General features: G+C 40.6%; 1 protein-coding gene and 1 pseudogene across 6 annotated transcripts in view; one reads left to right on the top strand and one right to left on the bottom strand.

Annotated features, from left to right (window-relative positions):
- The window catches only part of FAM135A (family with sequence similarity 135 member A), a 108,490-nt gene that overhangs the window by 17,439 nt on the left and 66,542 nt on the right, over positions 1 to 24,509 (top strand). The window lies entirely within an intron of this gene.
- LOC308245925 (DDB1- and CUL4-associated factor 16-like) lies at positions 3,318 to 4,767 on the bottom strand (annotated as a pseudogene). Its single transcript has 2 exons — positions 4,489 to 4,767; positions 3,318 to 3,699 (listed from the first exon to the last, which is right to left on the bottom strand). The product of its transcript is annotated as a DDB1- and CUL4-associated factor 16-like (transcript).

The following is a 24,509-nucleotide window of genomic DNA, read 5'->3' as shown; positions in this document are numbered from 1 at the left end:
AGGTTCCATCCTGGCCCCCGGTTGGAGTGCATGTGGCAGGCGACCAATCCATCTCTCTCTCTCATGGTGATACCTCTCTCTCTCTCTCTTCCTCTCTTCCTCTCTCTCTCTTTCTTTCTCTCTCTCTCGCCCTCTCTCAGTCTCTCTCTCTCTCTCTTTTCCCCCCTTCTTCTCTTCTAAAAATCAATGGAAAAATAACCTCCAGTGAGGATTAACAAAAAAACAGTGAGAGCAAAATATAGGGTGTTCCAAAAAAATTTATACACACTTTAACACTTGTTATCTTATTTAATTTTCACCTCTTTTCAGGTTTAACTGATTTGAAATAATGGGTGAAACCAGATTAAGCTTTGAACAAAGAAAATTTATCCTAAAGTGCCACTAGACTTGTTTTACAGAGATACATAAAAGATAAAGTTTATGGTACAAAACCAGCAACAGTCGATGAATTGAGGGCACACAAATACTACACAAATACCAAATGAAATGATTTTTGATGTTTGAGATTCCATTTCTTTGAGTTATCAGCAGTGCCTGGACCAGAATGATCATCAGTTTGAAAACAGGCATTAACAAAAAATTTATTCATTTCTGTAGATTCTTTTAAATTTTGAAAATGAACTATATGTTAATAAACACTGACTTTATCATCATTTGAACTTGTGTATACATTTTGGGGGCACTCTATATATATGAGTCTTTGTGCCAATGGTCTAACCCAGGGGTGGGCAAACTTTTTGACTCGAGGGCCACAATGGGTTCTTAAACTGGACCGGAGGGCCGGAACAAAAGCATGGATGGAGCGTTTGTGTGAACTAATATAAATTCAAAGTAAAGGAGCGGAGGGGAGAGCAAGAGAACCGGATAGAACAGCCGGATCCGGCCCGCGGGCCGTAGTTTGCCCAAGGCTGGTCTAACCACTAAAACAAACTGGCCAGGGCTACAGTATACTATTTTATTCTTTGCAGTTAGAAAATGAAATAGTAAACTTATTTATCTTATAACTGAAAGTTTGTAGCCTTTGGTCTACTTCTTCCCACCCATACCCGCAGCCCCTGGAAACCACCATTCTACTGTCAGTTTCCATAAAAATTGATGTTTTTGTTTTGTTTTCATATACCATATAGTATTTGTCTTCTCTATCTGACTTATTTTACTTAAAAGCATGCCCTCCAGGTGTTTCCATATTGTCGCAAATATCAGGATTTCCATTTTTTTATGGGTGAATAATATTCCATCATGTATATATAGCACATTTTCTTTATCTATTTATCCACTGACAGACACTTAGGTTATTGTCCTATTTTGGCTATTGTGAATAATGCTGCAATGATCATGGGAGTGCAGATTTCTCTTTGAGATACGGATTTTGTTTCTTTCAAATATATAACCACTAGTGGCCTGATGCACGAATGAAGATTTGTGCAAGAATGGGCCTTCGTTCTCCTGGCTGCTGGCACCGCCTTCGCTCTGGCTGGAGCAGCCTTTCTGCTCTGGCCCGGAGCCGCCTTTCTGCCTTCCCACACTGCCCAGAGGCCCAAAGCGGCTGGGGTGGTGTGGAATGCAAGCGTCCTGCCCAGTGCTCGGCGCCTGCATATGCAAATTAACCTTCCATCTTTGTTGGGTTAATTTGCATACTCTCTCCTGATTGGCTGGTGGGCGTTGTGAAGGTACGGTCAGTTAGCATGTTACTCTTTTATTAGGTAGATGTGTGGGCTTGCTGAATTATATGGTAGTTCTATTTTTTGTTGTTTTTATACTCTATCCCTATCTTTCTCACCTCTCCTTAAAAAACAGGTTGTAACATTTTTGAAACCAGTTTCATAGAAAACATCTACAAAGGAACAGTTTCTGATGACAATATGATTTGGTTTCAGTTCAGTAATTTTCCACTAACAAATATTTTTTCTACCTTTTGCAATCCCCTCCTTTTTTTCCTTAAGACTACTAAGGCTCAGCAAAAATACTTACCTTCTATAATAATAAAAGCATAATATGCTAATTAGACCAGACAGCCCAACGACCTTCCGGACCACCTTCTGGATGAAGCCAAAGCCGGGGCTGCAAGGGCTGAGCCCCTTGCACGAGTTTTGTGCACTGGGCCTCTAGTTAGGTTATAAACATCCTTCTGTCTCAAGTTGCTACACATTTATAGAATTTATGATTCTATTAATGCTTTAAGGTTTTGATGCCACGTTGTAGATAGCACTTAGTTATAGAGAATAGGAAAAAGCAAAACTAAAATAAGGGGGCATATGATAAATCTTTAACAATCTATTTTCTGAATCCTTTAGATGTCCAGTTAACCAGGATCATACACAGGTTTCACTCTTTATAGGTGTGTGAAAAGACCAGTCTCAAGCATTTTATTTATGTTGACTTCTACATTTTGACTCATCTAAATAAACACTGTAGTGTTACAAGAGTACATACACTTTCTTGTTCAGATAGATCTAAAGTGAATCTATGTAGGAAAACAATGATACTAAAAAATTCTAACTTCAGGTTATATTAGGCTGAGACTTTTCATAGTAAGTTTCTTTAAAGTTAGAAGCAATCCTGGAAAGTTTGCAATGGATAGGAAAGTGCATTAAGTGCTGCTCCAGGAAACATACACACCGAAATACTTTAATCCACTAGCAGTTAGTATAGAAAATATAAATGCTCTCTTAATAATCCTTTTTCTTTGGTCTTTTGGAATATGTTTTATTTCCTCTTGACTAAAGTTTGGGTGCCAAGATGCAGGAAATATATTCCCTATAGAACAGGTACCTGTTTAATGCCATATGTAGACCTATCCATATAAAAGCTGGGAGATAAAACATATTACCACCATTTTCTTTTATCAAGTTATTCAGTTTAATTCAACTATCTCCCTAAAAATGAATGTCAGAGAAGAGTTTGCTTAGGAAGGTATTTTTGAGAGTAGCTAACCTCCCGCTTTCCACAATGGCTGTTATGAAGGTTGGGTAACAAAGAGGTAGTAGCCTACCTTTTTCTTCCCATTAATCACTAGATACCTAGTTAGAGTCCATTCAGTTAGGCATAATAAATTGGGGGGAGAACTGAATGTGGAGAATAGTCTATTTTTTGCAACATTGCCCTTTTTGACTAATTCTCTATTGAAGTTCTCATTTTATTCACAGGGTCTGTCAGAGTGAGTGCTCAAAATGCATATTTTCTGTAGTTGAGTGATGGGCCTCTTGGATAGATATTCAGCTTGTCAGGACAGGGCAGTTTAGTTGAGGAGGCATTCCTTTCTCAGTTCTGAGCTGTGTAACTTGTACTACTTTCTCAATTAGAAAGCACAGGAGATATCAGAGCAAATGGTGGATCTTTACAGTTAGGAGTTCATTAACTGCCTTTTGGAAATCAGTGTAAGAGTAAGTGGCGTTGATGGGTTCGATGCAGGTTGTTTCCTTAACTGTTTTAGTTAATCAGCCACAGCAACAAGCAGAAACACATGAATTAGGGATCTGTTTTAGGAATTCAGGGATGGGAGTGGCTTCACTCTAGGTTCAGCTTAACTATTTGGTGGCAAATTGCAGTGCTCCATTTAGAGTGGCGTGATCTCTGGAAAGCCGGCTGGGACTTGACAGCAGCTTTTGAAAATGTGGGACTCCACAAGAAGCCAGAGGTGGCCATTCAGGAATCGGTTCCAGTTTGAATACACAAAGGAAGCAATGGGAGAGTCTTAGACTTCTCTCTAGCAGTACTGTATTTTTCCATGTACTGTATAAGACACTATTTTTTTTTCTAAAATCACTAGACTGAAAATCGAGGGGTGTCTTATATACAGAAGTCAGCCCAGGAGGGAGCCGTGCGTAGCTGCCCATACCTTGTCAAACAGGCTTCCTCCAATCACAAGCTTTATTGTTATGACATCAGCTGATGCCGTAATTGGAGGTGGAGGTGGAGAGGGTGCAGATGCAACAGGGACCAGAGCATTCTGAGCCCATAAAGATGTCAAAAAATAAAAAGATAAATACTGGTAAGCGATTGTCTTACTCTGCAAAAATTCAAACTGAATATAATCAGCTATGCAAAAGAGCATGGAAATAGAGCTGCAGAGAGACAATTTGGATCTCCTCCCACTGAGTGTATGATCAGACAGTGGAGAAAACAGGAAGAACAACTCCTTAAGATGCCAAAAAAGAAGAAGGCCTTAAGAGGAAACCCAGCCCTGGCCAGTTTGGCTCAGTGGATAGAGTGTCGGTCTGTGGACTGAAGGGTCCCAGGTTCGATTCCAGTCAAGGGCACATGCCTGGGTTTCGGGCTCAATCCCCAGTAGGGGGTGTGCAGGAGGCAGCCAATCAATGATTCTTACTTCATCACTTATGTTTCTATCTCTTGCTCCCTTTCCCTTCCTCTCTGAAATCAATAAAAATATATTTTTTTAAAAAAAGAGGAAAACCAGCAAAATGTTTAAAATATTGATTTCTTAATTTGGGGTTGGAAAAGTGGCTTGTACATGGGGGTGTTTTATACATGGAAAAATATGGTATATAGACTGGTGTGCTTCGATCTAAGAGTTAGCAGGATATAACCAGGAATTAGGATTTAAAGGTTTCCAAGTAGTTGAATATTTTAAAAGGCACTTATCCTGCCAGGCAAGACTCTCCAGAGGTGTCAGGTTGGGCACCCAGGATCCCCTTCTTCAGTGGAATCCTACTCTTCCCCAGAACTCTCATTTAAGTAGTTAGCATTTTCTTCTTCCTTACTTTCTGATTCTTTTAAGGGGTCAGGAGAGGGATTTCTGAGACCCATAAGAATAGAAAAGAAGGAACCAGAAACAGGTAGCAATTGAAGCCAGCAAAATATTAACACTGGCAAATAGAACAAAAGATGACAGTTCCTTTCAACAAGATTAACTTGCCTGTTTCTCAGTCTGTTACACACACAGTACACCTCTGGCTTGCACCACTGTGCAGTTCTTCGAGATTATGTTGTATAGTCTTCACTTATAAAGAAGACATCTCAGTTCTCAGGACCAGTTCAGTGTGTAAAAGTTAGTGAGTGGCACAGGTCAGTGTTTCTCCTTTAAATCCTGGCTACCCAAGAAGAGAAGGGGTCTTCGTGTAGGCAAGCTGATTTTCTTGCCGTGGTCTTGGCTGGCCGTGATACTGTGAAGAGATACTTATGTCCTCTGTTTTGTTGTTAGGGATACTATATCTACTTGGTAATGAAAAGAAGCTCAGTGGTTGCCTTCATAGCCTGCTGCTGCAGCAAATTTTGTGCAGGAGGATGGTGGGATGAGTTGACAAGGACATCTGATGTGAATGGATTCGATGTTTTCCATAGGTGGTGCAAATGCCCTTAGAAACTGGAGAGTTAGCTGTTGGACTATCTGGAAAGGTAGCCTTAACCATAAGTCTTTATTTTATGGAGACAAGAGAAGCTGTTGGCTTTTAATTCTTCTGTCCTCTTATATTTTTACTATTTTCATTTCAACCAAATTCCATCCATGGAGAATCTTTTTTCTCACCTCACACGCTGCTGCACAACCAGGCTAACTAAGCCTAGCACGCCACTCTGTGCCAACTATTGCACCACCACTTTGCTCACCCTCTCCTTCAGGTACCATTTCCCTGGGAGTTGTTTTTAATTTTTTTTTAAACCTATTGTTGTTTCCATTGTGGCTACACCAATCTGCATTCCCAGCAACAGTGCATAAGGGTTCCATTTCTCCACATTCTCGCCAACACTTGCTATCTCTTTAGGGTTTTCAATATATAAGATCGTGTCATCTTCAAATAGTGACAGTCTTGCCCTAACCGTTTTGGCTCAGTGGATAGAGCATCGGCCTGTAGACTAAAGGGTCCCAGGTTAGATTGAGGTCAAGGGCATGTACCTTGGTTGCGGGCATATTTCCAGTGGGGGATGTGCAGGAGGCAGCTGATCGATGTTTCTCTCTCATCGATGTTTCTAACTCTCTATCCCTCTCCCTTCCTCTCTGTAAAAAATCAATAAAATATATATATTTAAAAAAACAAAAACAAATAGTGACAGTCTTACTTCTTTCTTGCCTATTAGATACTTCTAATTTCTTTTTATTGCCAATTTGCTGTGGCTAGGATTTCCAGGCCAGACTTGTTAATAATAGCATTCTTACAGGTGTAATGTGTCTCTCTTTGTGGCTTTGACTTACATTTCCTGGTAAGTAGTGATGCTGAGCATCTTTTTTATGTACATGATGGCCATTTGTAAGTCTTTGCAAACATATGTATTTAATTCCTCTGCCATTTTTATCAGATTTTTTGGTGTGTGGGGTTTTTTGAATTGTATGCTTTCTTTATATATTTTGAATATTAACCCCTTATGAGTCACAAATATTTTCTCCCAGGTAGGTTGCCTTTTTTTTATTATTATTTTTATATTTAATTTTTTTTTATTGTTTGAAGTATTACAAATAGTAGTACATATGTCTCCTTTTTTTTTTCCCCCATTGACCTCCCCCCCGGCCTCCCCTACCCCCCAGTACATGCCTTTACCTGTTCCCCGCAACCCCCAGTGTCTTGTATCCATTGGTTATGCTTATATGCATGCGTACAAGTCCTTCGGTTGATCTCTTACAGCCCACCGCCGCCAACCTCCCCTACCTTCCTGCTGTAGTTTGACAGTCTGTTCAATGCTTCTTTGCCTCTGTATCTTTTTTTTCCCCATTTCTTTCCTTTAAAAAATCTTGCCTCTGCAGACTAGAAATAAACATAAAATAACAAAAAATGTTTGAGTCCCAATTTCAATGTCCAACAGTTCTGAGTCCCCGTTTCAATGTCAAACAGTTCCTTATGTGTACATGTCAGCAATGATATCTGGATGGTGGGCACATGGTGGCAATGCAGGTCCGACCCTCTCTGGTTTGGTCCTAGGCAACCTGTTGTGACACACAGCTGCTGACTGCTAGCGTGGCAAGGCGTCGTCAGCATCTTCTATCTCTGGACTGTTTCTCCTCTTGTCTTCGTGGTTGGAGCAGACCTGTCAATTCCTCTCTGTTGCAGGAATCCACATGGTCTTGGAGTTGTTTTCTGAAAATATACAAACATATTCTCGACCAAAAGTTAATAAAGAAATCTTTTCTATATAATTGATTTGGGATCCTTTTTATTTTTGCCCAAAAGATTTTCCTTTGTCTTATTTAGACATCATGTGTGTTTTTCATGGGTGTCTTGCTGTTAGCATTACAAATGAAAATTAATTTTGTAAAGTAAAAATTTTCTAGATGTAATTTACTTATAGGATATTTTTCCTTACATGATATTACCCTACTATCCCCCCCTTTTTTTGATTAATGGAGGCTTTTGTAACTTTTATAATGCAGTCTTGATAACTTTAAATTTTAATTTTTTGCACAAAAATATGACTGCTTTAGTTTCATTGCATGTTCAGGAATTTTACCATGAGATGAACTACCAATAGAAATTTTAGTTACTACTTTAGGAACAGCTTTTTGTCCAGTACAATTAAATTTTCTTGAATATTCACTTATTTCAATTAGCCTATTTAAATTAATCTGAAAACTTGATTATTATTTTACTGTCAAATTTAATACTCTACCAACAATCTTAGTTTACCCTGTAAATATTAGTGGAAAGGATTATTTGCATTCTTGAGTGGGCCCTGAGCATTCCTGGTGCTAGGCTGGATTTAGATATAGGGCAGCTGCTGTCGGCCAAGTCTCTGTCTGTTACTTGGGTCCCAATCTGAGCTGGGCCAAGTCACTGTCTGTCACCTGTGTCCCGATCTGAGCTGGGCATGGGAAGCAAAGCAGCCATGGGGGCAGGAGACCTCCCTCAGACGGGGTGAGGGTTCAGGACCCTGCAAGGTTGGAGGGGTGAGGGTCTGTGCCCCACCTCTGTTGACCCCCAAGTTCTCTCCTGATGGCCCCTCTGCGACTGTGCCTGTCTTAGGTTGTTCCTTCCCTGAGGAATCTTACCCATCTCTGGCTAACCAGTCATCCTCCGGGGCCAAGCAGGGTGATGTGAGGTTCAGTTCTGTCTCCTTGGTAGCCTATGCCCCCATGGCCTCCACGCCCAGCGCAGGTAGGTTGCCTTTTAATTTTGTTGATGTTATCCTTTGCTGTGTATAAGTTTTTTAGTTTGATGTAGTCCTATTTGTTTAATTTTTGCCTTTGTTTTTGGTGTCCAATCCAAATAATCATTGCCAAGATCAATGTCAAGACCAGTGTCAAGGAGCTTTTTACCCTGTGTGTGGTTTTATTTATTTATTTATTTATTTATTTATTTATTTATTTGAGAGAGAGAGAGAGAGAGAGAGAAACACCAGTTTGTTGTTCCACTTATTTATGCATTCATTATTGATTCTTCTCTGTGCCCTGATCGGGAATCGAACTGTGACCTACTGGTTCATAGGTGGATGCTTAACCACTGAGCCATGCTGTCTGGCCCATTTATTTGTATCTTATTCAGTTTCTTTCATTAGTATCTTACGGTTTTCAGTATAAAGGTCTTCCATCTCTTTGGTTAGATAAGATTTATTTATAATATTTTATTGTTTTTGGATCTGTTGTAAATGTGATTGCTTTCTTAATTTCTCTTTTGAGTATGTCGTTGTTAAGTGTATAGAATTGCAGCTGGTCTTTGTATGTTGAGTTAGTATCCTGCAATTTTACTGAATTTGTTAATTAGGTCTAACAGTTTTTTGGTGGAATCTTTAGGGTTTTCAATATATAAGATTATGTCATCTTCAAATAGTGACAGTCTTGACTTCTTTCTTGCATATTAGATACTTCTAATTTCTTTTTATTGCCAAGGACTTCCAGTGCTAAGTTGCATAGAAGTGGTGAAACTTGGTATTCTTATCTTGTTCCTAATTTTAGAACAGGGGTGGGGAACCTTTTTGCTGCCAAGGGCCATTTGGATATTTATAATATTATTCACAGGCCATACAAAATTATCAACTTAAAATTAGCCTGCTATATTTGGTCAAACACTCAACTCACCCCTATTGCCTTGAAGGCAGGTCCAGACCAAATGATTTCTCAGGCCTTATGTTCCCCACCCCTGCTTTAGAAGAGCGCTTTCAGCTTTTCACTGTTGAGCATGATGTTAGCTAAGGATCTGCCATATATGGCCTCTATTATGTTGAAGTATATTTCTTCTATACCTAACTTATTGAGAGTTTTTATCATCAAGGTATGTTGAGCCCTCATCAGTGTGACTCAGTTGGTTGAGCAGTGTGCCATACACCACAGTGTCACCAGTTTGATTCCACGTCAGAGCTCATACCTGGATTCTGGGCTTGATCCCCAGTGGGGGGCATGCAGCAGACAGCCGATCCATGTTTCTCTCTCTCACCGATGTTTCTTTTTCTCCCTTTCCCTTCCTCTCTCTAAAATCAACTTTAAAAAACATTTTTTTAAAAGTATGCTGAATATTATCAAATACTTTTTCTGTATCTATTGAGATGACAAAATGATTTTTATTCTTTGTTTTGTTTATGTGGTATATATGTATATTTTTAACACATGCCCCCAACACAAGTATTTCTTTGTTTAATATATTTTCATTGTTTTTGTTTTGTTTTGTTTGTTTTTTAGAGAGAGGCAAGGGAAGAGAGAGAGAGAAACATATATGTGAGAGTGAAACATTGATCAGCTGCCTCCTGCATGACCCGAAACAGGGATTGAGTCCATAACCCAGGCATGTGCCCTGACCAGGAATCTAATTGGCAACCCTTAAGTGCATGGGACAATGCCCAACCAACTGAGCCACATGAACCAGGGCTATGTCATGTTCATTGATTTGCATATGTAAACCTATCCTTGTATCTCAGGAGTAAATCCCACTTGATCACAGTGTATGATTCTTTTAATGTGCTCTTGCATTTGCTAGTATTTCATTAAATTTTTGCATCAGTGTTTATTAAGGATATTGGCATGTAGTTTGCTTTTCTTGTTGTGTCTTTATCTGGCTTACATATCAGGGTAATGCTGGCCCTGTAAAATGAGATTGCAACTATTCCTTTAATCAGTGTTTTAAAGAGTTTGAGATGGATTGGTATTAATTCTTCTTTAAGTGTTTGGTAGCATTCACCAGTGAAGCCATCTGCTCCTGGACTTCTCTTTGGTGGAAGATGTTTTTATTATTGATTTAATATTTAAACTCATTATTGTTCTGTTTAGATTTTTCTGTTTCTTCAAGGTTCAGTCAAATGTTAGATTGGGTTGTTTGAGATATTTCTAGATTATTTGTATGGCAGAAATATTACATGTAATTAGTGTCATTTACAAAGCAGTGTTATTTTGACATTATGACACATAGTTTTTCAGAAATACTCAAATAAAGTATCTTTTTTTTTTTTAAGTACATTTCCTGGGCACTGTGATTTTGGTTTTTATTAATTATATAAATCCAGATTAAGTCATTGTTGTTACCAATTCAGTTTCCAGTTTCTGATATTATCAACTATATTTTATTGACTGAAATGTCAATGATCTGATAGTTTACTAGAGTGTAAAAAGGAAGTATCTTTTAAAAATAAATTGCTTATGTCACACACTAGTCTTTATTTTTTTAAAATAAATCTTTTATTGTTCAGATTATTACAGATGTCCCTCTTTCCCCCCCCCCATAGCTCCCCCTCCACCTGATTCCCCCACCCCACCCCATGCCCTTACCCCGCCGCCACTGTCCTCATCCATAGGTGTAAGATTTTTGTCCAATTTCTTCCCGCACCCTTCACGCTCTCTTCCCCCCGAGAATTCTCAGTCCACTCCCTTTCTATGCCCCTGATTTTATTATATTCACCAGTTTATTCTGTTCATCAGATTTTTTATTGACTTGATTTTTAGATTCACTTGTTGTTAGATATGTATTGGTTGTCACTTTGTTGCTCTTAATTTTTATCTTTACCTTTTTCTTTTTCTTCCTCTTTTTAAAGAATACCCTTCAGCATTTCATATAATCTTGGTTTGGTGGTGATGAACTCCTTTAGTTTTTCTTGTCTGTGAAACTCTTTATCTGACCTTCAATTCTAAATGATAGCTTTGCTGGGTAGAGTAATCTTGGTTGTAGGTTCTTGCTGTTCATCACTGAATATTTCTTGCCACTCCCGTCTGGCCTGCATAGTTTCTGTTGAGAAATCAGCTGACAGTCGTTTGGGTGCTCCCTTGTAGGTAACTGTTTTTCTCTTGCTGCTTTTAATATTCTCTCTTTGTCTTTTGCTCTTGGCATTTTAATTATGATGTGTCTTGTTGTGGTCCTCTGGATTCCTCTTGTATGGGGTTCTGTGCGCTTCCTGGACTTGTAAGTCTATTTCTTTCACCAGGTGGTGGAAGTTTTCAGTCATTATTTCTTCAAATAGGTTTTCAATATTTTGCTCTCTCTCTTCTTCTGGCACCCCCATAATTCGGATGTTGGTATGCTAGAAGTTGTCCCAGAGGCTCCTTACACTATCTTCATATTTTTGGATTCTTTTTGCTTTTTGCTTTTTCGGTTGGGTGTTTTTTGCTTCTTTGTATTTCAAATCTTTGACTTGATTCTTGCGATCCTCTAGTCTGCTGTTGGATCTCTGTATATTATTTTTTTAAAAAAATATTTTTTTTATTGATATTTTACAGAGAGGAAGGGAGAGGGATAGAGAGCTAGAAACATCGATGAGAGAGAAACATCGATCAGCTGCCTCCTGCACACCCCCTACTGGGGATGTGCCCGCAACCAAGGTACATGCCCTTGACCGGAATCGAACCCGGGACCCCTCAGTCCACAGGCTGACGCTCTATCCACTGAGCCAAACCGGTTTCAGCTGTATATTATTTTTAATTTCAGTCAGTATATGCTTAATTTCTAGTTGGTCCTTTTTCATATCCTCGAGGGTCTCACTAAATTTATCAGCCTTTTCTAGAAAATTCTTGAAAAACGTTATAACCGTGGTTTTGAACTCTATGTCCAGTTGTTTGCTTTCCTCCATTTCTTTCATTTGTGATGTGTTTCTTTGTCTCCGCATTTTGGCTGCTTCCCTGAGTTTATGGAGTGGCTTTGTGTGCTAGGTGTCCTATCGGGCCCAGTGGCTCAGCCTCCCCAATTACCTGAGGTGCACCCCTTTGTGGGCTGTGTGTGCAGTCTTATTGTAGTTAAGCCTTGATTGTTGTTGATATCACTGGGAGGAATTGACCTCCAGGCCAATTGGCTGTGAGGATCAGCTGTGTCTACGATGGGAGAACTTCTCTGCTGGAGACACCCTTATGGGGCAAGACTTGCTTCAGTGGGGCTTTGGTGCTCACTTAGTCTGCCCCCTCACTATGTCCCTTATGGATCTGAGGAGTTGTAATCTGGATGGTCCTACTCTGACCCCTGGGTACCCTGGCTCTTGGATCTCCAAGGAGGTGCTAATTTAGCCTGTGCCTGAGGCCACTCAACAGGAGCTATGGAGAGATCTGCAGATTCCTCTTCTTTGTTTGGGTTTTGGAAGTGCCCACATGAGGCCCAGCTGTGAAGCAATGCAAGCTGCTGTGGGGCCTGTGCCTTCTTTTGGATGTTCTGGGTCTTTCTGACTCAGCTGCAGTTTGTTAGGTAAGTTTAGAATTCAAAGGACCAGGCCATTCATTTGCAAAAGCCTCTGCACACAGCTTGGATGGGGTGGAGTCTCAGGGTGGAGCAAACAGCAATGGCTTCCCGTCAGCCCTGCCCTAAGAGGCCCCTTGGTCTCAGTGTCCCTCCGTAATCGCTGCAAGCACCTTTGAGAGAAAGCTGCCCTCGAGTTCCACCTGCTGCCAGGCAGTCCAGTTTCTCGCTGTATGAGTCTGGGTCCCCAGAGTCTCACCCGGAACTGGAGTTCAGAGCAGTTGTGAGCTTGTGTCTCCCTGCGGATTGAAAAAGCCAGCCACGTACTCAGTTGCCAGCCCTCTCCGCTCGCATGCACCTCAGTACCTCTGGACTTGACTTCTGCAGCTCCTCTGAGTCTCAGTGTGCTTTTCTCTTCCCTTCTAGTTGTAGAATTTCCACTTAGCTAGCCCTCCTGTGGTTCTGGATGATGTCTGTTTTGTCTTTTAGTTGTAATTTTGAAGTGGTTGTGCGCGGCAGCAAGTTCCGGTGTTTACCTATGCCGCCATCTTAGTTTCTCTCCTGGAAATATTATTTCTATGTATGTGTATTTTTATACCATCATTCCAGAAAAATGTTAAGAGGTTGCATACATTTTAATTAAATTATTGTAGCTTGGATTTTCATTATACTTTTTATACATACCTCAATTTTCTTTTTTGAAGTATAATTGACATATAATATTATAAGTTTCAGGTATATGACATTGATTTAGTATTTATGTACATTATGAAATGACCACCAAGATAAAGTTTACTCACCTTTAATCACCATACAAAGTTATTACAATATTATTGACTATATTCCCTATGCTGTACATTACATTCCCATGACTTATTTTATAATTGTAAGTTTATACCTCCTAATCTCCTGCACTTCTTTTGCCCATCCCCCCTGCAGCCACCAGTTTGTTCTCTGTATCTGAGTCTGTTCCTGTTTTGTTTTGTTTTAGATTCCACATATAAGCATACCCTGTTTTTCTTCTAACTTTGATTTATACTTTTATTTCAAGACCTTATCTTTCTAGCACTATTGTATCATAATTCCTACACCTTGTGCATATTTATGGAAAATGTTCAAGAAGAACTGAAAAAATAATGATTTTTTCTGTGAGTCACAGTAAGGCAGGTTAGATGCAGGAGGAATTAGATGGTATTATATGGCTTATCTTAATATATTTAAATTATTTCCAGTATGAGATTATGCTGACAGTGAGAGGTTTGGGTCAGGAAGTAGCTGTCCTCTGTAGTAACATCAGTCATGAAAGACAATGAGTATTTGGCTGTTGAAATTTATTAGTAAGAATACATTCAGAGACTTCTGCAACAGAGAAGTCATTCTAGTTCTAGGCCCCAGCTTAAAATTTTAGAGGACTGTGTACAATTTCAACAAAAATTTCAAATATCCATTTCTAATAGTGATAGTATTTTTAAAAAAGAAATGTATATTATTTTATTTGCTTTTTAATATCCATATATTTCTTTGAAAAAAATTTTATGCAAATAATACAGGCAAATAATTAAAAGATCTATTAGTCCAGAAAGATTTGTAGTGAAAACCATAGCTCATTCTCTAGATGCATCCACTTTTTACTGTTTCTCTAGTCCTAATTGTTTACTCTATATAGACATTTTCAGTTCTTGTTATGATAAATAACAATTTATTTCACTTACACTATTCCCCCACCCACTTTTAAGAAGAGATACACCGTGATTCCCATATCTTTCTTTAACCATTACTACACCTTCAAATAATATACTTAAGGCTTCATACCTTATTTCATCAAATATGACAGGCCTCTTATTAAATAAGGAGATATGCAATCTTGTGTTTTTATTCAAATTTTCTCTTTTTCTCTACCTCCCAACCTGTTAGATATATTTTGTTTTATATTATCAAGGTTGCTAACATTCATATTCTGTTTAGTAGTTAAATCTTATGTGCTTTTTCTATGGGTTGGTTCCAAATGTTGAAATAAGTAACAACATTTACATTTTTATAGTAACACAACAGGGTAAAAGGTTTATAAAATTGAAATGCTATCCAGCATACAGAAAGAGGATCATAAGTTTCTGGCAAGACAAGACAAATCTAGTTACCATTTTGGTATTGATCTGGGTTACCTGTGATATATAGATCTTTGATATTTTAGAAGTTGTAGATTCAAAGATGAGGCTCTGTTGTAGTTAATAAAGTAGTGACTTGGAATCAGGATTCTAGCTTTTATATTACCTTGGAAAACTCGCTTAACATTTGTGAGCTTCAGTTTCTCATCTGTGAGATGTGTTTCCTACCTTACAAGGTTGTCGAAATAAGTTAAATAAAGTATGGAAATAAGTAAAAGTTCTTAGCAAATTGTAAAGGGTTGTATACATGTAAAATATTATTATTGGGCTTCTGGTGAAATAAGAAAGACTGGGAAGCAGTCAAGTTTTGGCTCATCTACACTAATAAAAGAGAAACATGCTAATTGACGGTGCCTCTGCTACGCCCACAAGCCACGCCCACAAGCCAATCAGGAGTGAGTATGCAAATTAACCTAACCAAGATGGCAGCGGCCACAGAGCTGGAGTGAGCAGGAGGCTTGGGTTGCCTCGGCAATGGAGGAAGCCAAGCTTCCCACCCGCCCTGGCTGGCCCTGGCCTCCGCTCAAGGAGGCGCTGAAAAAAAGAAAAAAGAAAAAATGGAGGGGCTGGGAGCTTTGGTCGCTGGGGGGTGGTCAGGCCAGGATGGGATGGCAGTTGTGGGTGATCAGGCTGGTGGGGGGCGGGGCCGTTGGGGTAAGCAGACCAGCAGGGGGGCCAGTTGGGGGTGAGCAGGCCATCAGCAGGGGTCAGTTGGAGGTGATCAGGCAGCGGGGGGCAGTTTGGAGTGAGCAGGCCAGCAGGGGGGCAGTTGGGGGTGAGCAGGCCAGTGGGGAGGGGAGGTGGGGGCGAGCAGGCCTGCGGGGGGGGGGCAGTTGGGGGTGAGCAGGCTAGCACGGGGAGCAGTTAGGGGTTAGCAGGCTGGCAGGGGTCATTTAGGGGTGAGCAGTCCGGCGGCTGGAGGCAGTTGGGGGTGAGCAGGCCAGCAGGCAGAGTGGTTAGGGGCAATCAGGCAGGCAGGCAGGCCCGTGAGCGGCTGGAGCCAACAGTCCCGGATTGTGAGAGGGTGCAGGCCGGGCTGAGGAACACCCCGCCCCCACATGAACGAATTTTGTGCACCAGGCCACTAGTTTACTATAATTTGTGAACCATTTACTGTTGTAAAGAGCTAAAACTTACAGTGAAATTAATTTTATGTTTTTCCTATGATTTATATAATTTCAATTATGTAGCATAGTGATTAAGTACATAGGATTATATCGCATGTTAATAAGTAAATTTAAAATTTTTTTAAATCATTAAAACTGTTTTTGATATAAGAACCATGAACAATGATCACTAAGAGCAAGAAAGGAGGCAGAGACCTACAAAAGATCCCTGAATTTATAGCTTACCAAGGAAATCTAGGTACCTGGAATTACATTTCTGTGCTTATAAAACTGGCTTAATCTATAGAAAGTGTTTGAATTTGGACATAACTAGTTTCACATTTTGTTTTGCCACCCACTAGCTATGTATAAATTTAAGGTGTACAACATGTTTGATACACTTATATAGTGTAATATGATTGCCTTTGTAATTTTTCACATTACATAATTATAGTAAACTATTTTTTAATATTTTTTTATTTATTTCAGAGAGGAAGAGAGAGAAATATCATTGATGAGAGAGAATCATTGATTGGCTGCCTCCTGCACCCCCCCCCCCCCCACTGGGGGGATTGAGCCCGCAACCCAGGCATCGAGCCCTTGACCGGAATCAAACCTGGGGCCCCTCAGTCTGTAGGCCAATGCTCTATCCACTGAGCCAAACCAGTTAGGGCTATAGTAAACTATTGTTGGCTATATACATTACACTGTGCATTAGATCTCTATGGCTTATTTACTACTCAATGAAGGTTTGTACCTACCCTTAAACAACATCAGTCTTATACCCATCCCTTGGTAACTACCATTTTACTCTCTGTTTTTTTATGAGTTTGACTTTTTTAGATTCTACATAAGTGATATATACTATTTGTCTTTCTCTATTTGACTTATCTCACTTAGCATAATGTGTTCAGGCTCAATCCATGTTGTTAGATGGCAGGATATACTTCTTTCTCATGGCTGAGTAATATTCCATTGTAAATACATATCATACCTTTTTATACATTCATTTGTTGAAGAGCTTTAGGTTGTTTTCATATCCTGTCTGTCGTGAATAATGCTGCAGTAAACATGAGAGTGCATATATCTATTCAAAACTCTGTTTTCCTTTCTTTTGATTATATATCCAAAAGTGGAACTGATGGATTATACAGTATATCTATTTTTAATTTTTTGAGGAATCTCCATATTGTTTTTCATAGTGGTTAGACCAATTTACATTTTCACTGAAAGTGTATAAGGGTTCCCTTTTCACCACATCATCATCAGTACATCACCTTTTGTCTCTTATTGATGAAAGCTATTCTAACAGGTGTGAAGTGATATCTCATTGTGGTTTTGATTTGCATTTCTCTGATGATTACTGATATTGAACATCTTTTTGTGTGTCTGTTGACTACTTTGATGTCTTTGGGAAAATGTCTAGTTCTGATTTGAGACTATTTATGAGGAGAAAGGGAAATTTCACAAAAATTCAAACAATGTGTGAGGAAGGTCTTATTACTATATATACACACACACACACACACACACACACACACACACACACACACACATATATATTCTCTACTTTTATATAAGTTCACAATTAGATAAGCATTTGGACTAATAGGAAATCAACCCTTATTGAACAAAAAAGACATTTTAGTTATTTGTATTTGACTAGGGTTTTTCTAAAATCATCTGTATGGATAAAATTCTTTGTGTGTGTATGTGTTTTACATTCTTCTTCCTACCTACCACTACCTAGTGCTCTTATACAGGTTTTAGCAGTTTAAAAAATTAATATGAAAAAAGTAAGGTTGAAAATAAGGACTAGTTACCAAACTAAGAAAGGATTGGTGTCCAGTTGCTTTGCCTTGGCAGTAGTTAATTGGCCACTTACGATAAAGCTTTAAATATTCTGAAGTGCTACTAGAAGAACTATCTCTTTCTCCCCTATTAGTTGTCCCCATAAGCTTTGTCTAGCAACCAACTTTTCAGGCCCTTTCTTTGAGAGCCACTGAAATGTTGTGGTAGTTTTGCTGACTTGTTAAGATTTTTCATTATTTTACCCTATTCTACATGTCTGTATTTCCCAGCATTCTTCCTGTGGATTCTATAGAACCACTACCGATTTCTCAAATGTGATGGGTTCTAAATTACCTCATTATTTGTATGCATTCTCTCTTCTTCATCTCTTCATTGTTAAGCTGTAGATTAACTCTCATAGGTAATTAGAAGTTTCCTCTACTGTATTTCCATAGCACTTTCTAATTTTTTCCCCTTAGAATTTGGAATTCTAAAGCAATCAGACATCAAAAATCATTAAATCAGAATGCTTTTATAGGATGAGGAAAGTTTAAAGAAATATATAGCTAGAGACCATTCATATTATTATATCACTGTTATTAGTAACTGAATAATCTCAACAACTGTGAATAGAAAACTTACCATAAAGTTAGATATTTCAATAAACTTTGCATAGATAATGAAAGTAGAGTTTATTTGCTATTATAAGCCTTCATTTTGCTTTCTCTATGGTCAGCAGCTTCCTTTGTCACTGTCATTAGTTATCTATTTACTTGGCTTAAGGGATAATGATAATTACATTGCCATTTGCTTTAGTCTCTGAAATAGGAAGTTAAGAGATTAGCACATTGTACTGCAATTATTTGCTTGTATGTTTCCATTCGAACTAGATTAGGAACTCTAAAAAGAAATCGTATTTTTATTTATGTTCATATCTCAAAGCTCCTGGTATTTTAGAGGCTTAATAAATTATGATTGAACTAGAGGCCCAGTGCACGAAATCATGCATGGGTGGAGTCCAATGGGCCCTGCCCCAATCAGGGCAGATCAGGGCTGGGCCTGTCGGGAGGAGGAGAAGGCAGGAGGTTGGCTGGCTGGCCAGCCTGCCCCAATCAGGGCTGATCAGGGCCGGCTGGCTGGGGGGAGGGGCTAGGGGCAAATGGGGTGGGTGGGGGGGCCAATCAGGGGTCAGGGGCCATGGGAGGTTGGCCAGCCAGCCCCACCTCCGATTGGTTTGGGGAGGGCTGATCAGGGGCAGAGCTGGCTGAGGGGAGGGCTGCAGGCCAATCGGGGTGGTGGGAGCTGATTGGGGTTTGGGCTAGCTGTGGGGAGGGGCTGTGGGTGGTGGGCCAGCAAGTCCCACCCCATTTAGGGGTGATTGGGGGACAGTGGCCTGGGGGAGGGGCCGTGGGTGGTTGGCCGGCCGGCCCTCTCCTGATCAGGGGCTGATCTGCAGTGGGGCCCACGGGGCGGGGTAGGGGCTGCAGGCCAATCCTGGCTGGTGGGGGTCCATCGGGGGTGGGGCCGGCCGGAGGGAGGGGCTGCAGGAGGTTGGCTGGAGGATTGGGCTGGTTCGCTGGCCACAGTGGGCGTCATAGCGACCAGTCTTTCTGGTTGTTACAGCGTTCCGGTTGCTAGCTTTTTATATATAGATGAATGCTCATTTGTTTACAAAGTAAGAGATACCAATGCTAGCTGTTTAACCAAACAAAATGCTGAAAGAGGAATAAAATGTAAATTATGACTAAATGTAAGTATTTACAGGTCTATATCACAAGTCACTAAAGTTGTAGATCTGATATTTGGGTTAGCAGATAACTGAGATCCAGAGTGAAAATAGAGTCATTTCAACAAGGAAATAGGACAATAAATTAAGAAGTTAGATGAAAGTTCATTTATTCAGTAAATAATTGCTGAGTCCCTATTATGTATAAAACATAGTGCTTACTCTTAAATTAAAGCAATGAAAAAGATATATGTGGTTCCTAAGCTCATAGGCAGAGTAACATCTAGTAAATATTAAAAGCAAAGAGGGCTTCAGACTCAAGACAAACTGAGCATCACATACGCTTGGGGTTTTTTTGTTTCCAATACTCTTTAGTAATCGCAATATAAAAGCACAAAAAGGAGTAACAAATAATTCAATAAATTTTTGAAGGACAGAAAACACAAGTGGGAGCTAAACTACCTTCTGGAACACTTTCCAGGAATTTTAGGCAGGTATAACAGATGAGGGGAAGTGAAAGTGAGCCTGAAAACAGGGATAAAGGTTTGTAATTGGGTAAGCTGTGGTATAGTTAGGCACTCAGGCCCAAATACAGAATGTCAGGAAGATTGTTATTTACCTTAGGACAGAAACCTCAGGGCTTTTCTGGTGCATGGATTTGTGTACTGGTGGGGTCCCTTGGCCTTGCCTTTGGGGATCGGGCCGAAACCAACTCTCCAACATCCCCAGAGGGGTCCCAGATTGCAAGAGGGCGCAGACCCGGCCAAGGGACCCCACCGGTGCACTATCAGGGGCCGGGAGGGAGCGCAGGAGGGCTCCAAGGTATGTCCAGCCCATCTCGCCCAGTCCTGGTCAGCCAGACCCCAGTGGCAAGCTAACCTACCAGTCGGTGCGCATCATAGCAACTGGTCGAATGGTCAAATGAACGGTTTGACACTTAGTATATTAGGATTTTATTTTATAGGATACTAGTGACCCGGTGCATGAAATTCATGCACATTAAAAGGTGGTTAATTAGAGGAAATACTTCAATATTGCTATTTGCCCTTTCTCTATAATATAAGTTTCAGAGATGAAAGAAAATTTGTAAAATGTATATGAAAACCTTCCTCCTGTCAGAGTCTGGGGCTCACCACGGGACCCAGAGTCAAGTCCCCGCTCACCCACATGCATCTCAAAATCGCGTGAGACCCAGACCCGGGCCTCTCCCTGCCCCCCCCCCCCCCATTGGGCTAGATCCAGACCCAGCCAGTCCCACCCTTGTCAAGCCCTGCCAGGCAGGGGGATAGCCTCAGGTCCCCTGGCCTGTGCGCCAGGACAGGGGGCATGGCCTGAGGTCCCCCAGCCCAGAATGGGGCGGGGGGGTGGGGGGGCGTGCCTTGAGGTCCTCCTTCAAGCCCTGCCAGGTGGGGGACACGGCCTGAGATCCCCTGTCAAGCCCTGCTGGGTGGGGGGCATGCCTGAGGTTACCCATCAAGCCCCGCCAGGTGTGTGTGGGGGGGCTCAGCCTCAGGTTCCCCGTCAAGCCCCACTGGGTGGGGGGCACGGCCAGAGGTCCCCGTCAAGCCCAGCCAGGCAGGGGGTGCAGGCTTGACGGGGACCTCTGGCCGTGCAGGGGGTCCCCTGGCCTGGTGCTGGGACGGGGAGAGCAGCCTGAGGTCCCCTAGCCCAGCACCAGGATGGGAAGCACACTTTGAGGTCCCCTGTCAAGCTCTGCCGGGTGTGGGATGTGGCCTGAGGTCCCCTCTCAAGCCCCACAGGGGCGGGGGAGGGCATAGCCTCAGGTCCCTGCTGATTGCTTGTTAAGGCTCCTTATGGGAACTTGGCCTCAGCTGTGGGTACAGCCATCTTTGTGATGGAGTGATGGTCAATTAGCATATTCCCTCTTTATTAGATATGATTGCCCTGGGGGCAGTGGTCGGCAAACCGCGGCTCAAGAGCCACATGCGGCTCTTTGGCCCCTTGAGTGTGGCTCTTCCACAAAATACCATGGCCTGGGTGAGTCTATTTTGAAGAAGTGGCGTTAGAAGAAGTTTAAGTTTAAAAAATTTGGCTCTCAAAAGAAATTTCAATCGTTGTACTGTTGATATTTGGCTCTGTTGAATAATGAGTTTGCCAACCACTGCCCTGGGGTATTAACACTCCAGAGTAAAACATTCATTTTTTTTCTTTTCTTTTCTTTTGTGGCTAACACAAAACAAAAAAACATAACATGAAATTTGCCCTTTTAAGAAATGTTTAAGGGTACAGTACAGTGTTGTTAACTATATGCACATTATTATACAGAAGGTCACTAGAATTTTTTTATCTTGTGTGACTGAAACTCTATACCATACAAAGCAATTTCTCATTTCCTCCTCCTCTCAGCCCCTAGCAACCACCATTCTACTTTCTGTTTCAATGAGTTTGACTATTTTAGATAAACTCAGTACAAGTAGAATCATTCTGTATTTGACTGGTCTATTTCGTGTAGCATCAGTCCTCACAGTTCATTCATGTTGTATTCTATGACAGGATTTCTTTCTTTTTTAAGACTGAAAATATTTCATCCTATACCTCATTTTCTTTATTCATCCATTAATGGACATTTAGGTTGTTTCTATCTCTTGGCTACTGTGATATTGCTGTAATGAACATGGGAATGCATATATGTCTTTGAGATCCTATTTTCCAGAGGTGGGATTGCTGGATCAATGGTAGTCCTATTTTTAGTTTTTTGAGGAACCTCCATATTATTTTCAATAGCAGGTACACCATTTTACATTCTCATCAACAGTGTACACGGGTTCCATTTTCTCCACTAGTGCTGACCATGTTCATAATATATGAAGTAAGAAATATGAGACATGAGCTTTGCCTTCAATAAGTTTCAGTTCCTTCTTCCTGAAATGCTCTTTCTTTCCATCTTTATTTGACTAATACTTTTTCATGGTATTTCAACTCAAATGCTATATTGTCAACAAAAGCTTTCCTGACTCCACAGACCAGGTTCATTCTCATATTATAAGATGCTATAGCTGCCCTTCTTTGTAACACTCAGTGCAGATGTAATTTACAGAATTATATGGAGGCATTTATGTATTTTTTTATGTGTCCTCTCATTCTTTTAGCACTTTCTTACTTTCTGATATAAAAAGATGGCCCAGGCTTTTTTCATCCTATTGGTGCCCCAGCTCTGGAGTCAGCCATTTCTTCAAAAGCCTTGATTCCTTTTCGTGGATAATAGTATCTAAAAATCAATATTTGGGGCTGTCCTGATCCTAGGCCCTTTAAGTGGACACAGCTAGTGAGTGCATGTATGTACACGTGTATATTTACGCATCCTTAATATATTTTCTTATTTAATCAGTCCCTTATATGTGCCAGTCCCTTGTAACTATTCCCTCTCTGTCATGGGCTACTTGGGCTTCAGCACCTGTCAGGTGACTCCCCTATATGGATACCCTCCTTACCTTACTTGGGCTCAATCAGTGTCAGGCTGCCCACACTCACCCTCTCCCCCATATGAAAGTTTTGTCTTCTCTTTTGGTCTTTTGGACTCCTACACCCTACACCATGATGCCTCTCTACAAGGACACCTTCCTTATTTAATTTGAACTCCAGCTCTCCAGCCTTAGGTACCTTCCCATACAGTTGCCCTCCTCATCTAGCATGGCTACCAATACCTCACTCTAAGTCACCCCTTCACCTAGATTGCCCTCCTCACCCTGCTCAGGTTCTGACACTTCACTACAGGCTGCTCTTCTCACCAGGCACAGGCTCAAACATCAGACTACCACCCTGTGTGAACAGATCACCCTCCTCCTATTCCAGTTGGACCCTGATATCCCACTCTGGGCTTGCTGACCCATAGAGATGCCCATCTGGCTTTATCTGTGGCTTAAACATCTCCAGTTTCTTTGATGGATCCTCATATCATGTTATATCTGAGGATAGAGAAATAAGACAGCAGGTGGCCTGCTGGAGTGACTTGGTACCAACAACTCAGAGGGCAGACCAAACTTGATAGGCTAAGGACATGGTCTTTGAGATTGCTCTCACTTCAGACACCAGCTGCAAGTTTAGGATTCCACAAACTACCCTCACTTCTGACCAGCTGGCTATAAATTTTGGTTCCTGTATTACCCCTGCCAGTTTGACAATTCACTAGAATAAGTCATATAACTCAGGAAAGCATTCTACTTGTCTTACAGTTTTATTATATAGCAAAAGGATAAAATTAGAACCTAAAGAAGAAATGCATAAGGCAAGATCTGGGAGGAACCTAGATTTGTGAGGCTTCTGTTATTCTCTCCCCATGGAGTCAGGATGCATTACCCTCCCAGAATATTGATATGTTACAAAATATAGAATATTGCCAACCTGGGAAGCTCACCCAAACTTTAATGTCCAAAGTTTTTATTTGTGTTTTATTACACAGGCATGGTTGATTGAATCATCATCTCAAGCCCCCTTCCCTTCCCCTGGAGGTTGGATTTACATCATGTGGCTCAAAGTCCCAGCTCTCTAATCATGTGGTTGGTCTTACTGGTGGGGCCAACTCCCATCCTGAATCTCGTTAGCATAAACTATCCAGGGGCCCACCTTGAATCACCTCATTAACATAAACTCTCAGGGCCCACTATGAATAACAGAGACACTTCTATCACTGGGAAATTCCAAGGATTCAGAGATCATCTTCCAGAAATCAGGGACAATGACCAGCCAGATTCCTTTTTGTCATTGTTTTGTTTTATTTATTTTTTTAAGTATATTTTTTATGGTTGGTAGTATTACAGATACCTAGTATCTCCCATTTTCCCCAGCCAGATTCTTTATTCTAAGGTTTAGAGGTTACTTCCTAGCAACCAGGACAAAAGCAAACCAAATTCTTTATTATGCAAGCTATGAAAAACTAATTTGCTTTCTTTTGTGGTATACATATCAATTTTTTACTTTTAAAATATCTACTTTGTGATTTCCATATTACCTTCTTGGTTGAAGATAATTGTACAACTTAATAATGGTTATAATGTACTTATTTATCATTTTTTATCTTAGAAATGAATAAATTATCAGAAATGTTTTAATATTGCTAAATAAAATGATATTGGCATTGGAGTAATATAATCAAGTTTACAGTGTTTTAAAGTAAAAGTTTTAATTTACTTGTAGTATATTTTGTCCTTTACCTGTCACTTATGTATCTTATTTGTCTTAG

Source organism: Plecotus auritus (genome assembly GCF_963455305.1).
Source record: "Plecotus auritus genome assembly, chromosome: 4".
In the NCBI taxonomy this organism is placed as follows: Eukaryota; Metazoa; Chordata; class Mammalia; order Chiroptera; family Vespertilionidae; genus Plecotus; species Plecotus auritus.
The sequence above is the reverse complement of the archived record's forward strand: the minus strand, read 5'-3'. Positions and strand labels throughout refer to the sequence as shown.